Source organism: Callithrix jacchus, chromosome 4, assembly GCF_049354715.1.
Source record: "Callithrix jacchus isolate 240 chromosome 4, calJac240_pri, whole genome shotgun sequence".
Lineage (NCBI taxonomy): Eukaryota > Metazoa > Chordata > Mammalia > Primates > Cebidae > Callithrix > Callithrix jacchus.
The window spans coordinates 20,210,613-20,223,389 of NC_133505.1; positions in this window are offsets into that span (position 1 = coordinate 20,210,613).

Genomic DNA, 12,777 nt, shown 5'->3' on the forward strand with positions numbered 1-12,777 from the left:
CAGACAAAGATTTATGTATGAAGATGTTTAATGTATTGAATATAGTAATTAAAAGTAGAGGCAAATTAACTGGCTGTATACCTCTATAACAACTGTATCCGGTGGAACACAAGTCATTATGGAAGAGAATGGAAAATTCTCAAAATATTTTGTTGAATAAATGCAGAATGAGATGGAATGGTGTAATAGGATTTTACACATGCATATCAAAATGACTGAAAGGAACTAACTGCTAGTTATGTCTAATTACTATGAGTGAATTTAAATTTTGTTTTTATGTTTACCTGTCTTTTGTCAGTTCTCTACAATGACAATATTATACAATGAGAGAGGGATATAAGTTAGTTGTTGGGAATTAGCTCCTGATGCCAGTTCTGGCCCCATTACGTACTATTTAACCTGGACCAAGTTACTGAACTTCTCTGTGCCTTAGTTTCCTCATCTGTAAAACCGGATAACAATAGTACATCCACTCAATAGGATTTTTACAATGCAAAATGATTCAATCACATAAACCTTTAGGACAGTTTCAGGAACAGTGTAAGTGCTCAAAAGTGTTAACTATTCTTTTATTTATTTATTTAGAGACGAAGTTTTGCTCTTGTTTCCCAGGCTGGAGTGCAATGGCGTGATCTTGGCTCACCATAACCTCCACCTCCTGGGTTCAAGAGAGTCTCCTGCCTCAGCCTCTGGAGTAGCTGGGATTGTAGGCATGTGCCACCGTGCCTGGCTAATTTTGTATTTTTAGTAGAGATGGGGGTTACTCCATGTTGGTCAGGCTGGTCTCGAACTCTTGACCTCAGGTAATCTGTCTGTTTCAGCCTCCCAGAGTGCTGGGATTATAGGCATGAGCCACTGCGCCTGACTTTGGTGTTAACTATTCTTAATTTTATTTTATTTATTTATTTATTTATTTAGAGGGAAAAAGAGAAAAAGAAGGGGAAAAAAAGAAAAAGAGGGAAAAAGGAATATTACTTCATTCCTAAAATAGGTTTCAATAATGGCCGATCAATATTTTGAGTGTTTAAAGTGGTTAATGCATATTTTATGTGTTTAAAATGGAGACCTCTATTGTGTTTATTTGTTCTGGCTCTGAGTTCAAGTCCTGGATATCGTTATCAATTTGTTGTCTCGTTGAATCTAAATCTCATTATGTGTCTTATGTATCTGGGTGTTAAGATCTCTTATTGTTACATTAATCCTTTTACCCTTGCATCCTTGTAGCTTTGAAATCTATTTTATTAAGTGTGAAAATTGCAACTCCTGCTGGGCTGAAAGTTCTGTTGATTAAGTATATTGAATATTGGCCCCCACTCTCTTCTAGCTTGTAGGGTTTCCGTTGAGAGATCTGCTGTAAGCCTAATAGGCTTACCTTTATGGGTAACTTGATCTTTCTCTCTGGCTGCCCTTAATATTTTCTCCTTCGTTTCAATCTTGGTGAATCTAACGATTATGTGCCTTGGGGTTGGTCTTTTTGAGGAATATCTTTGTGGTGTTCTCTGTATTGCCTGGGGTTGAATAGTGTCCTGCTTTGCTAAATTAGGAAAATTTTCCTGGATAATGTCCTGGAGAGTATTTTCCAGCTTGACTTCATTCTCTCCGTCACATTCAGGTACACCAATCAAGCGTATATTAGGTCTTTTCACATAGTCCCATATTGCCTGGAGACTTTGCTCATTCCTTTTTATCCTTTTTTCTCTATTCTTGTCTTGTCGTTTTGTTTCATTAAGTTGGTCTTCGACCTCTGATACCCTTTCTTCTGCTTGATCCATTCGGCTGTTTAAGCTTGTACATATTTCACTAAGTTCTCATGTTGTATTTTTCAACTCCATAAGTTCATTTGTATTCCTCTCTATATTGTCTATTCTTTTCATCATTTCATCGAACCTTTTTTCCAAGTTCTTAGTTTCTTTACATTGGGTTAGAACAAGTTCCTTTAACTCCCAGAAGTTTCTTATCATCCACCTTTTAAAGCCTACTTCAGATAATGGAACACAGTCCTTTTCCATCAGGGCTTGTTCGGTTACTGATGAGTCCTTTTCCATCAGGGCTTGTTCGGTTGCTGATGAGTCCTTTTCCATCAGGGCTTGTTCCGTTGCTGACGGGTTCTGATTTTGAGTATATTCGGCCTTCTTAGGCTGTTTTTTTCCCTTCATTGTAGATGAACCACCTTTCTAATTAGGTTTCTGAGTCGACGTCCGACTTATTGATTCCCAGTGCTGGGATCCGAGCAACCCACTGTGGCGGCCTAAATAGCAGCGGTAAGACTGATGGTGCTCTTCTGCCCGGGAATCTCTGGTCTGGCTTCCCTCTTGAGTCCGCAACAAGCGGCTCTGACTTCCCGGAGCTCCAAACTCCGGTCAGTAGGGGAAGCAGTCCCGTTGGCTCTGCATGAAGAGCTGCTGCGCCGAGACACCGGCAAAACCACTGCGGCGGCCACAAGAGTCACGCTGGCGACCCATGGGGCTCCTCCACTGGGAATTGGCTAATCGGTGAGTGATGAAAATTCTTCTAAAGATGTGGCGTCGTCTCGTTCTCTGAGCTTTCACTGGGAGCTACAATCCTGAGCTGTTAGTGGTCGGCCATCTTGGATTGATCCAACTATTCTTAATTTTTTAGTAATCAGAAAAATATTTTAAATTATACAATCTGTCTCTTCCTCAAAGAACAGTTTAGTAAACATGTAGGCATAGAGTCCCCCTTCCCAATTTTAAGTTTTCTCCTTGGGATACATTCTCAGCAATAAAATCCCTAGATCCTTGATAATTTTTGCTGAAATTCTCTCCAAAGCTGCTGTAAGACATTTTCATGCCAAAAACATGTGCCATCACTTTTTTTTTTTTTTTAGCAAACACTTACTAAATTATTATTTAAAAAATAGGTATGGGATGAGGGAAAATGGCTAATTTTTAAATTTAAATTTCTTTAATAATTTTTGAGATTGAAAGTTGTTATGCTTACTATTAAACTTTCCTTTTTAATAAAATCATTCCTATCCTTAACTTACTTAATTATTGGTATCTTAGTGTTTTTCTTACTGACATGTATAAACTCCTCATATGGTGGAAATATTAAGCAACTTTCTGACATAACATCTCTAAAGATTTTTCTCATTTGTGGAATTATTACTATTTTTTTGGTTTATACAAAGAAACTTAAATATCTTATTGTCAAATCTATCACTCTTTTGCTTGGCAAATGTTGGCACTGATTTTAAATTTAACAACTTCAGATGAGAGAATTTTTGACATAATTCTATATCATTATGTTAGCCCTGAAAAGCTTTTCAATGATTGCTATAGGGAATGGCATTTTTTAGTTTAAGGAAACTTTTACTCACTAAGGTGACTGACCAGGAAGCATGGGTGAGCTTGCTCCATTAATCAGTCTGAAAGGTTTCTTAAAATTCTGCGTCATCAGGTAGAATCTTCAAGGTGGTAGCTTACTTACACTCTTATTCTATTCAAAATACAAAAACATAGGTTCCTCTCACTAATCACTAGGTAAATGTTGTCCTCAGGGTAGGCAAACTATGACTGAGGCCACACTGACCTCTACTTTGTCAGATTAGGCTCAAAACCACATGGCATACCTCCTTTCCATTGGTTTGATCAAATGGTCAAGTCCCACAGCACAAAACTGTTGCATGTGATGTCTACATGATCCTAGGCAGAAACCTGTTTACAAGAGCTTCAGTAACTCTCCATGTACATAGAGTACTTTGGAGAAGCCAGAGGTATAGCTTTAAAGGGCAAAGACTTCAGGACAAAGCAACTTGAAGAAGCCAGGAACTAAAGATGGGATGTTTGGTTCAAAACTTGCAATGGGGCAGGGCACGGTGGCTCATGCCTGTAATCCCAGCACTTTGGGAGGCCAAGGCGGGTGGATCGTGAGGTCAGAATATCAAGACCAGTCTGGCCAACATGGTGAAACCCCATCTCTATTAAAATACAAAAAATAAGCCGGGCTTGGTGGTGGGCACCTATTTGCAGAATGGTGGGTGATTAGAGAAAACATTTAGTAGTCCCAGCTACTCAGGAGGCTGAGGCAGGGGAATCGCTTGAACCTGGGAGATCGTACCACTGCACTCCAGCCTGGTGACAGAGCAAGACTGTGTCTCGAAAAAACAGAAACAGAAACAGAAACAGAAACAAAACATGCGATGACTTCCTGCCCCCACCCCAAGATTGCATGACTTAGGTGAGTTTGTGTTTTGATTCCTCAGTTTCTCCATGCTTCTTCTTCTGTTGTCATTTCCTTCCAGAAGTATCCTGAATTCTCAAAGCCAAGTGGTAGTGAGTGTATGTTAGAAAGGACTCCCTGCCAAAACAAAAGGTTGTTTATAAAGTCACTTCGTTCATCAGTATCTAAAGAAGTGGCCACCCGCCTGGACATTTTAACGTAAATGAAGGCACTTTCCTTGAATGTTGACCCCTGCCTTGCTTTGTGGTGGGCTACCTCGTCTGTGCTACTTTTCCAGCTATTGTTCACTAAACTGTAATAGCAAACTTGATCTCTTCTTAGGTATTTTATATGATAATGACAACAGATCACACAAAAATAGTCTAAAAAATATTTTTTTTGTCTTCAAATATTCTCCCCTGTCACACTCCTGAATCTCTTTGACAGCACTATTGTGGGATAACGTTGACACTCAGATCATCAGAAATGAATGGAAGCTGACAACATGCTTTAACCTAAATTGTAAAGACTGTTGTCTGGCTATTCAAGTCAAAAACAGAGTTTACATAACCACCTAGCATGGTTTCTGGTTATGTAAAATGTGACTGAGTATCTGAATCCTGGATCAAAAGCTTCCTCCACATGAATGGTTCAGTTAGGAGGGGGAAGAAAACCCAAGACTGAACTTTGCCAATGAAAGCATGGATCATTTCACAATTTGCTTTGTGAAAGAGCAGAAAGTAAAGACAAATGAGGAATATGCACCAGGCACATCAGAACACCAGGTCAGTGGAAAAATAAGGCTGGAAAATGTGGGGGAGAAAGGCCAATGACTCAAAGTCACGAGGACCTGGCAAGCTTTCAAGAGAAGTTGAATAACAGGGAAGAGAGATGCTTGACTTGGGGACAAACAACTCAAAAGCTGTAAGTTTAGTTCCTCAAGGGTTCGTTGAGCATTTTCTAGGAGCTATGCACCTTGTAGACCCAAGGTACTGGGCACGGAGGAAATATAAAGAAATATGGGTTTTCATCTTTGACTTCATAGAGCTTATGCAGGTTCGAAGCAGAAAGCCTTCATGGGGGATAAATAAACATAAGATGGGGAGGGGGATCGGATTGAAAACTAAATAACCAACATGTAGGGCAGTGAAAACCTATCCTATGGGCCATCGGGGTAGGAGAGATAGACATTCACTTGGAATCTGAGATATGCATTGAAATAACGGGGACAATTTGGGCAGATAAAAGAAACAGAGTGTCCTAGGAAGAAGTGAGCCTAGGCAGAGGTTTAAAGATGGGGACAAGCTTAGCAAGTGTGGGGGCACAGCCAGGAGGCCTGCCTGGCAGGGATGAAGGGTGTGCATTGTGGCCAGATTGAAGATGGTGTGAAGTGATAGAATGAAGGGTTTGGCCATGAAACAACTGGCAGCAGAAACCAAAAAGTCACAGTTGTAGTGACACTTGATGCACCCTAAGGGTACAATGTCAAATGATGAAAATTGAGTGGAAAACTGGCATAAAAACAGGTGCTGGTAGTTTTAAGAATCCGTGGGCATCGAATGCATCATGTGATCAACAGCAAATCGTTAACTTATTTGGGCCTCAATAGTCTCACCTGTAAAATGGGGATAGTAACTTATATCATAGGGTTGTTCAATTAATAAAACTGGGTTAATATATAAATGTGCTTATAAAATATAATGCAAATATAAATTATTAGGGCAGGGCTGTGGTAAAATGTGAAAGTGTGGGCTTTGAAGTCAGGTAACCCTGGGCAAAAATTCTGGCTCCTCCCCTTACTTTTTGTCCGTGGGCAAATTATTTAACCCTTTGAAATCTCAATTTTATCATTTTGAAATTGAGGATAGGCCGGGCATGGTGGATCATGCCTATAATCCCAGCACTTTGGGAGGTTGAGGTGGGTGGATCACGAGGTCAGGAGATTAAGACCAGCCTGGCCAATATGGTGAAACCTCGTCTCTACTAAAAATACAAAAAATTAGCTGGACATGGTGGTAGGTGCCTGTAATCCCAGCTACTCAGGAGGCTGGGGCAGAAAATTGCTTGAGCCTGGAAGGCGGAGGTTGCAGTGAGCCAAGATTGCACTACTGCACTCCAGCCTGGGCAACAGAGTAAGATTCCATCTCAAAAAAAAAAAAAAAGAAAAGAAAATTGAGGATAATATAATATCTATTTACAGAATGGTGGGGGATTAGAGAAAACATTTAGAAAGTGTCTAGCATAAAATGAGCCCTTAGCAGAGGTAACTCTTGCTATAATTTAGCCCTTGGTAGAGGGAACCTGCTTCCTTATTAAGAAAGATTAGTTCCCTGGCTTTGCATAAATGGAGGAAAATTGAACAGAGGTTGGATAAACTGTTTTAGATGGTGGAGTTTCAACGGGAGTGAGTCAGGTTAGTATGTGTCTCTTAAACAGCTGGATGAAGGGAGTGGAGGCCAGCTGGGGAGGTCAGAACACAGATGACTCTAGAATCTCTGTGTTGAAAAAGGGTGAGATGGCAGTTTAATTAGAAAAGGGAGTGAGAAGATGACAAGGATGGAGATCTTTATGGTGATCGACTTCCACTTCATGAAGAGTAAATACATTTTCTCTTACGATTTTCTTAACATTTTTTCCCTGTTTACTTTATTATAAGAATACAGCATATAATACATATCATATACAACATATGTGTTAATTATGTTATTGGTAAGGCTTTCAGTCAACCGTAGTCTATAAGTAGTTAAGTTTTGGGGGAGTCATGTGTGGATTTTCAACTCTGTCAGGGGATTGGTCCCCTTAGTCTCTCCATTGTTCAAGAGTCAACTGTAATACCTGTATATGGTAACAATATGAATGGTATCAATGGTAACAATGTAAATGGCATCTAAGTGTTTGAGACTCCTAAGCTGAATTGAGCTGGAGACTCAATTCAGCAGCCTTCTTGCTCCTTTGCTTTCTTTTTTTTTTTTTAAGACAGGGTCTTGCTCTGTCATCCAGGCTGAAGTGCAGTGACTGTGCAGCCTTGAATTCCTGGGCTCAAGTGGTCCTCCTGCTTTAGACTGTGAAGTATCTGGGACCACAAGTGTGCCTCACCATGCTCGGCTAATCTTTTAATTTTTTTTGTAGCGACAGTGTCTCACTATGTTGCCCAGGATGATCTCAAACTCTCAAGTGATCCACCTGCCTTGGGCTTCCAAAGTGTTGGGATGACAGGCGTGAGCCCCTGCACCCAGCCTGCTCTATTTCTTTCTTCCTTCTTCCTTGAGGTGATCTATTAAAATATTACTGGTTTCTATTCTTTCTGCTGGTAGTTTTTTCAGTCTCGTGTTAGTTAAATGTTAGATTTCCTGAATGACTTTCCAGACTCCTATCTTATTTATCTTATCATGTGTATGTTCTGGGAGAGTTTCTCAACTTTATTTTAGAAACTTGACTTTTCTTTTTAATCCAAGCAATTTTACTTGGAATTCTTAAAAATGTATTTCTTGTTTTCTGATTGTTCCTTTTTCATAGCTTCTTATTATTTTCTGGACATAATAGTATCTTTGATCTCTATAATAAATGGATTGTTTAAAAGTGTCTCTTCTGTTTCCTTTGGGTTATTTTTGCTTAGTTATCTTGGTCTTTTGTTGTTATTGTTGCTGTGTTCTTTTTCTAGATCTGGTGGTCCTTGGTTGTATGTCTGCATCTATGAGAAAAGCTTTGGGTGGTTGGTTTGGGTTTCATCCATTGCGGGGATGTGCAATGTCTCCTCATTGGGAAGGTGGCATGCTTCATGTACGGGAAGGTCTTATTCAGGTATTGTATTAGTCTGTTCTTGTACTACTATGAAGAAATACCCGAGACTGGGTAATCTATGAGGAAAAAGAGGTTTAATGGACTCACAGTTCCACAGGGCTGGGGAGGCATCAGATCACGGCAGAAGGTGAAGAAGGAGCAAAGGTACGTCTTATACGGCCACAGGCAAGAGCGAGTACAGGGGAACTGCCCTTTATAAAACCATCAGATCTCATGCGACTTATTCACTATCATGAGAACAGCCTGGGAAAAACCCGCCCCCATGATTCAGTTACCTTGCCTTGCATGACATGTGGGGATTATGGGAGCTATAATTGAAGATGAGATTTGGGTGGAGACACAGCCAAACCATATCAAAGATGTCAGAGTCAATCCCCCTAGTAAAGCATTATAGCTTTCCTCAGATAATTTATTCACTGGCTTTGCAGAAGTGTTGATATTTTACTCCAAAGAAAACTTACTCTCTGAAAACAAGGGAGGGAAGAGGAGGGGAAGATGAGGACTTGGGCTGGTGCACATGCAACATTTAGAGATATCCCATTAACCCCACAGCTCTCACTCCCAGCTGGGTAAAATCTGCCGACTCTGGACCTAGAGCCCTCTTTAGGGCTTGAGGTTCTGCTGGGCAGACTCCATCCTAATCATTTTTTTCTCCCTTAAATGTAGTGGCTTCCTGAGCCTCTTTCTTCTGTCTGCCCATCCCTATCTATGTTCCATGTTCCAGATATGTGTTGAAATTGGTTGAACTCTCTCTATTGGTGACTGTCCTATTCTCTTCACTTTTATGACAGATTCCTTTCTGCAGCTCTATACCTTGATTCAGGGGTCTTTGGGAAGGCCTGAGGCAGATACATTTGCATGGTCTGCATTTGGAATGAAAGACACTGCAGGAAACGGCTGACATTCACACTGCAGCCCTGCCAAGCAGGTGCACCATTTTTATTTCACAGACGAAGACACAAAAGGATCAGCATGATTAAGTAACCGATCCCTACCTTACACAGCTAACAAACGGTTAGGCTGATGTTCAAACTGGTTACGACACTTTAAAATACGCTTGTTTCTCTCCCAAAGAGCAGATTTGTGGTGATCACCTCCACAGAATGTGTAAGTAAGAGTTACTCTTCCACAGCAATCATTGAAAGACAGGGCTGGGCCGTGAGCGAGAGTACAGATGGGGGTGCTGTGGGTGGGCTGTGGCTCCTGCATGCTTCTTTTCAAGCAAAGACCTACGTTCTAGTCCTCTGGACTAGATATTCCGCTAAAGCACAGCCTTTGGCATGTTGTTAGTCTTGTTTCTTCATCTAGAAAGCAAGAAGTTTTAATAATTTAGTTGTTAATGTTTCTTTCACATGGAACATTCTAGAATTTTCTTGAGTGTTGCTTCAGGTTTTGAGAATTTCCTAATGGTTAGTTTCCAAGAGAAGCAGAGTAATATCTCTTTCTTCTATGCAAAAGCCAAGATAGAGCAGAGAGAAAGGTATAGCAATGCAGATGAAGCCCTATTCCTTGCTAGTCAAAGGCATTTGTGGAGTAGCTATAGCTGCAAGGTGCTCTATGCCTTAGGCTTCCACCCCTTCTTGGATAGGGGCAGTGCTGGATTTCCCATGGAGCTGATGAAACTTAAGCCCGAGAGGCTGCTGTCTTATATGGGACACTTCCAATATTTTACTTTTAATTCTGTATTCTGAAAGAGGGACCCCAAATGGTGTAAACTTCAAAGCCAGGATCCTCCCACAGTTGGCAGGAGGGTGGTGTGTCAGGGATGGAGAGAGAGGATCAGCTTCCTTTTAATGTGGGGTCTGAGAAAGCACAGTGCAAAAGGAAGTGGGAAATTGACAATTATCTATTGAGTGTGATGTGTGGGGTCAAGTCAAATAATTCAGATGCAACATCCAGTTCAGTGTTGATGTATCTCCATGGCCCAATTATCTATTACTCGGGCTAACTCTACTTCCATTTCCTTAGGCCTGGTTTGTGCTGAAGCCAGGAGGCTGTCCACACCAGGGGAGACCTGGGAGGTGCTCTTAAGAAGCTTCTTTCTTCTTTATTTTGGGAAATATACTTCAAGCTGAGGACCAGGCAGAATAGTTTAAGTTGGAAATGTAAAGTGGCAATTCTCTGCATTTAGTTGATCCTGGTCCTGTGGGAGTAGCTTAGCTGAAATGTGGCAGAATATTTTCTCTCGGTAGATTACAAGTTTCAAAAATACCTTCCATGCATCAGAATTTTCTAAATGCATCCCTGCTTACGGTGAGGCCGAGGGAACAAATTTCACTCAGGAAATTCAAGTCATTTGGAAAAGAAAATCTTAGGAGACTTGCTAGAAAATTGGAAAAGGGGCAAGGTATATCAACGTATATATTAGAGTCTGCAAAATTATCACGTTCCAGGTCCATGGTGCAGTGTGATAGCAACTAAGAAAATACAGAAGTAAGAGGAGTAGGTTCTGTATTAAGCCAGGCCGAACAAAACTTATTTTTCTCAACCTTTCCTTAAGTAAATCACCCAGGCTAAAGTCAAGTATTAGGATTTTAGCACAATGGTCCAGGAGTATTTTTACATAGTGCTTGAGGCGTTAATCGTTGTACAAATCATTCACTACCATGTGAGAGTCCCTGGCATTGCCAGTGTCTTGGTTAGAAATCTTTTGGTTGCGGGTAACAGAAAAATGAGCCCAAATCAGCATATGCATACACGTAATTGAAGAGTGCAGGGCATCAGACTAACATGGATTTAGCAGCTCAAACACTGTTGTTAGGATGGGATTCTCTCTTCCTCATCTCACGGTTTTTTTCCACATGTGGGTATTGGTAGTGGCTTGATGGCTCCATCAGCTCCAGCTCAAGTTTATTCACTGAGGTACCAAGTGTAGGGGATGCCACTGAAGCAATTCAGGAAAGATTCTGTATTGGAGAGTATATCAGTTAGGATTCTGCATGATGAAAGTCATAGAAAACTCAAGTCAAAGTAGACTTGGCAGAAACCACGTGTTGGCTCATGTAACTGGAAGCCTACAGCAGTTCTGATTTGGGTAGAGCCTGCTTTAAACCGATGAGATTTCGGTCTCATCTGTGCTTTCTGTAGGTGCCAGCTGCCTTTACCCAGTGACTCCTTTCATGGGACAAGAAGGCTGAAGCAACCCACACCCCTCTGCTCTTGTCCTCCCACTACCAACTCCAAAAGAAGAATGATAGATAACTTTTCTTTGGCTTGGTTTGTGTTATCCTTGAAGAAATCATCTTGCTAGGCAGATGGTCTATCTTGACTAAAGTAAGACTATCCTGGTCTATTGGGTTGAACTGGGACAACGCCATCCAGACTTCTCAACTGAAAACGTGGCTCTGTAACCAGAAGGAACAGGTGTAGAGAGTGGGCAGCAAACCACAAATGCCTGCCACTAAATAAATGTGCATGACAAGAGTTGTGTTTTGTTAGTAATCAGAACATTAGCAGAGGAAAAAAGGCAAAAAAAAAAGGTTTATTTATCAGGATTCTGCAGAGAAACAGAACCAATAGAATATGCTCTGTCTGTCTATCTATCACATGAGGTTTATAAGAAATTGGCTCATGCAATTATAGAGGCTGAGAAGTCCCACTATCTGCTGTCTGCAATCTGGAGATGCAGAAAAGCTGTTGGTATGAATACAATTCCAGTCCAAGTCCAAAGGCCTGAGAACCAGGAGTGCTGATGGTGTAAGTCACAGACCAAGGGCAGGAAAAGACCAATGTCTTAGCTGAAGCAGTCTAGAAGAGAGAGAGTTCCTCCTTTGTTTGCCTCTTTGTTCTGCTCAGGCCCTCATGGGCTGAATGAAACCCACCCACATGGGAAGGGCAATCTACTTTACTCAGTCCACTAATTCGGGTGCTAACCTCTCCCAGAAACACCCACACAGACACATCCAGAATAATGTTTAACCAGATTCTGGGCAACTGTGGCCCAGTCACACTAACACGTGAAATTAATTGTCCCAGAAAGTGTCCTGTCAGACTCCTTTTAGCTTCAATAGAGATGGCACCAAGTTGAAGAGGCCGAAGAAGAGACCCAGAGCCAACAAATGAGACATGGTTTCGTTAGCAGGAAGCTTACAAACAAGGTGGTCCGGTGATGGTGGGCCAGACAGGAGAACCACCTTATCTACAGTCCAGTGGTGGCGGGCTAGACTGAACTGCCTTAACGTACAGCCTGGTGGTGGTGACTGTACAGGAGGACTGTCTTACCTACAGTCCAGTGGCAGTGATTGTACAGGAGAACTCTCTTATCTACAGTCCAGTGGTGGTGACTGTATAGGAGGAACCCCTTTACCTACAGTTCAGTGGTCATGACTGTACAATCCCCTTACCTACAGTCCAGTGGTGGTGACTGTATGGGAGAACCCACTTACCTACAGTCCAGTGGTGGTGACTGTATGGGAGAACCCACTTACCTACAGTCCAGTGGCGGAGACTGTACAGGAGAACCCACTTACCTACAGTCCAGGGTGGTGACTGTATGGGAGAACCCACTTACCTACAGTCCAGTGGTGGTGACTGTACAGGAGAACCCCCTTACCTACAGTCCAGGGTGGTGACTGTACAGGAGAACCCACTTACCTACAGTCCAGTGGTCATGACTGTACAATCCCCTTACCTACAGTCCAGTGGTGGTGACTGTATGGGAGAACCCACTTACCTACAGTCCAGTGGCGGTGACTGTACAGGAGAACCCACTTACCTACAGTCCAGTGGCGGTGACTGTACAGGAGAACCCACTTACCTACAGTCCAGGGTGGTGACTGTACAGGAGAACCCACT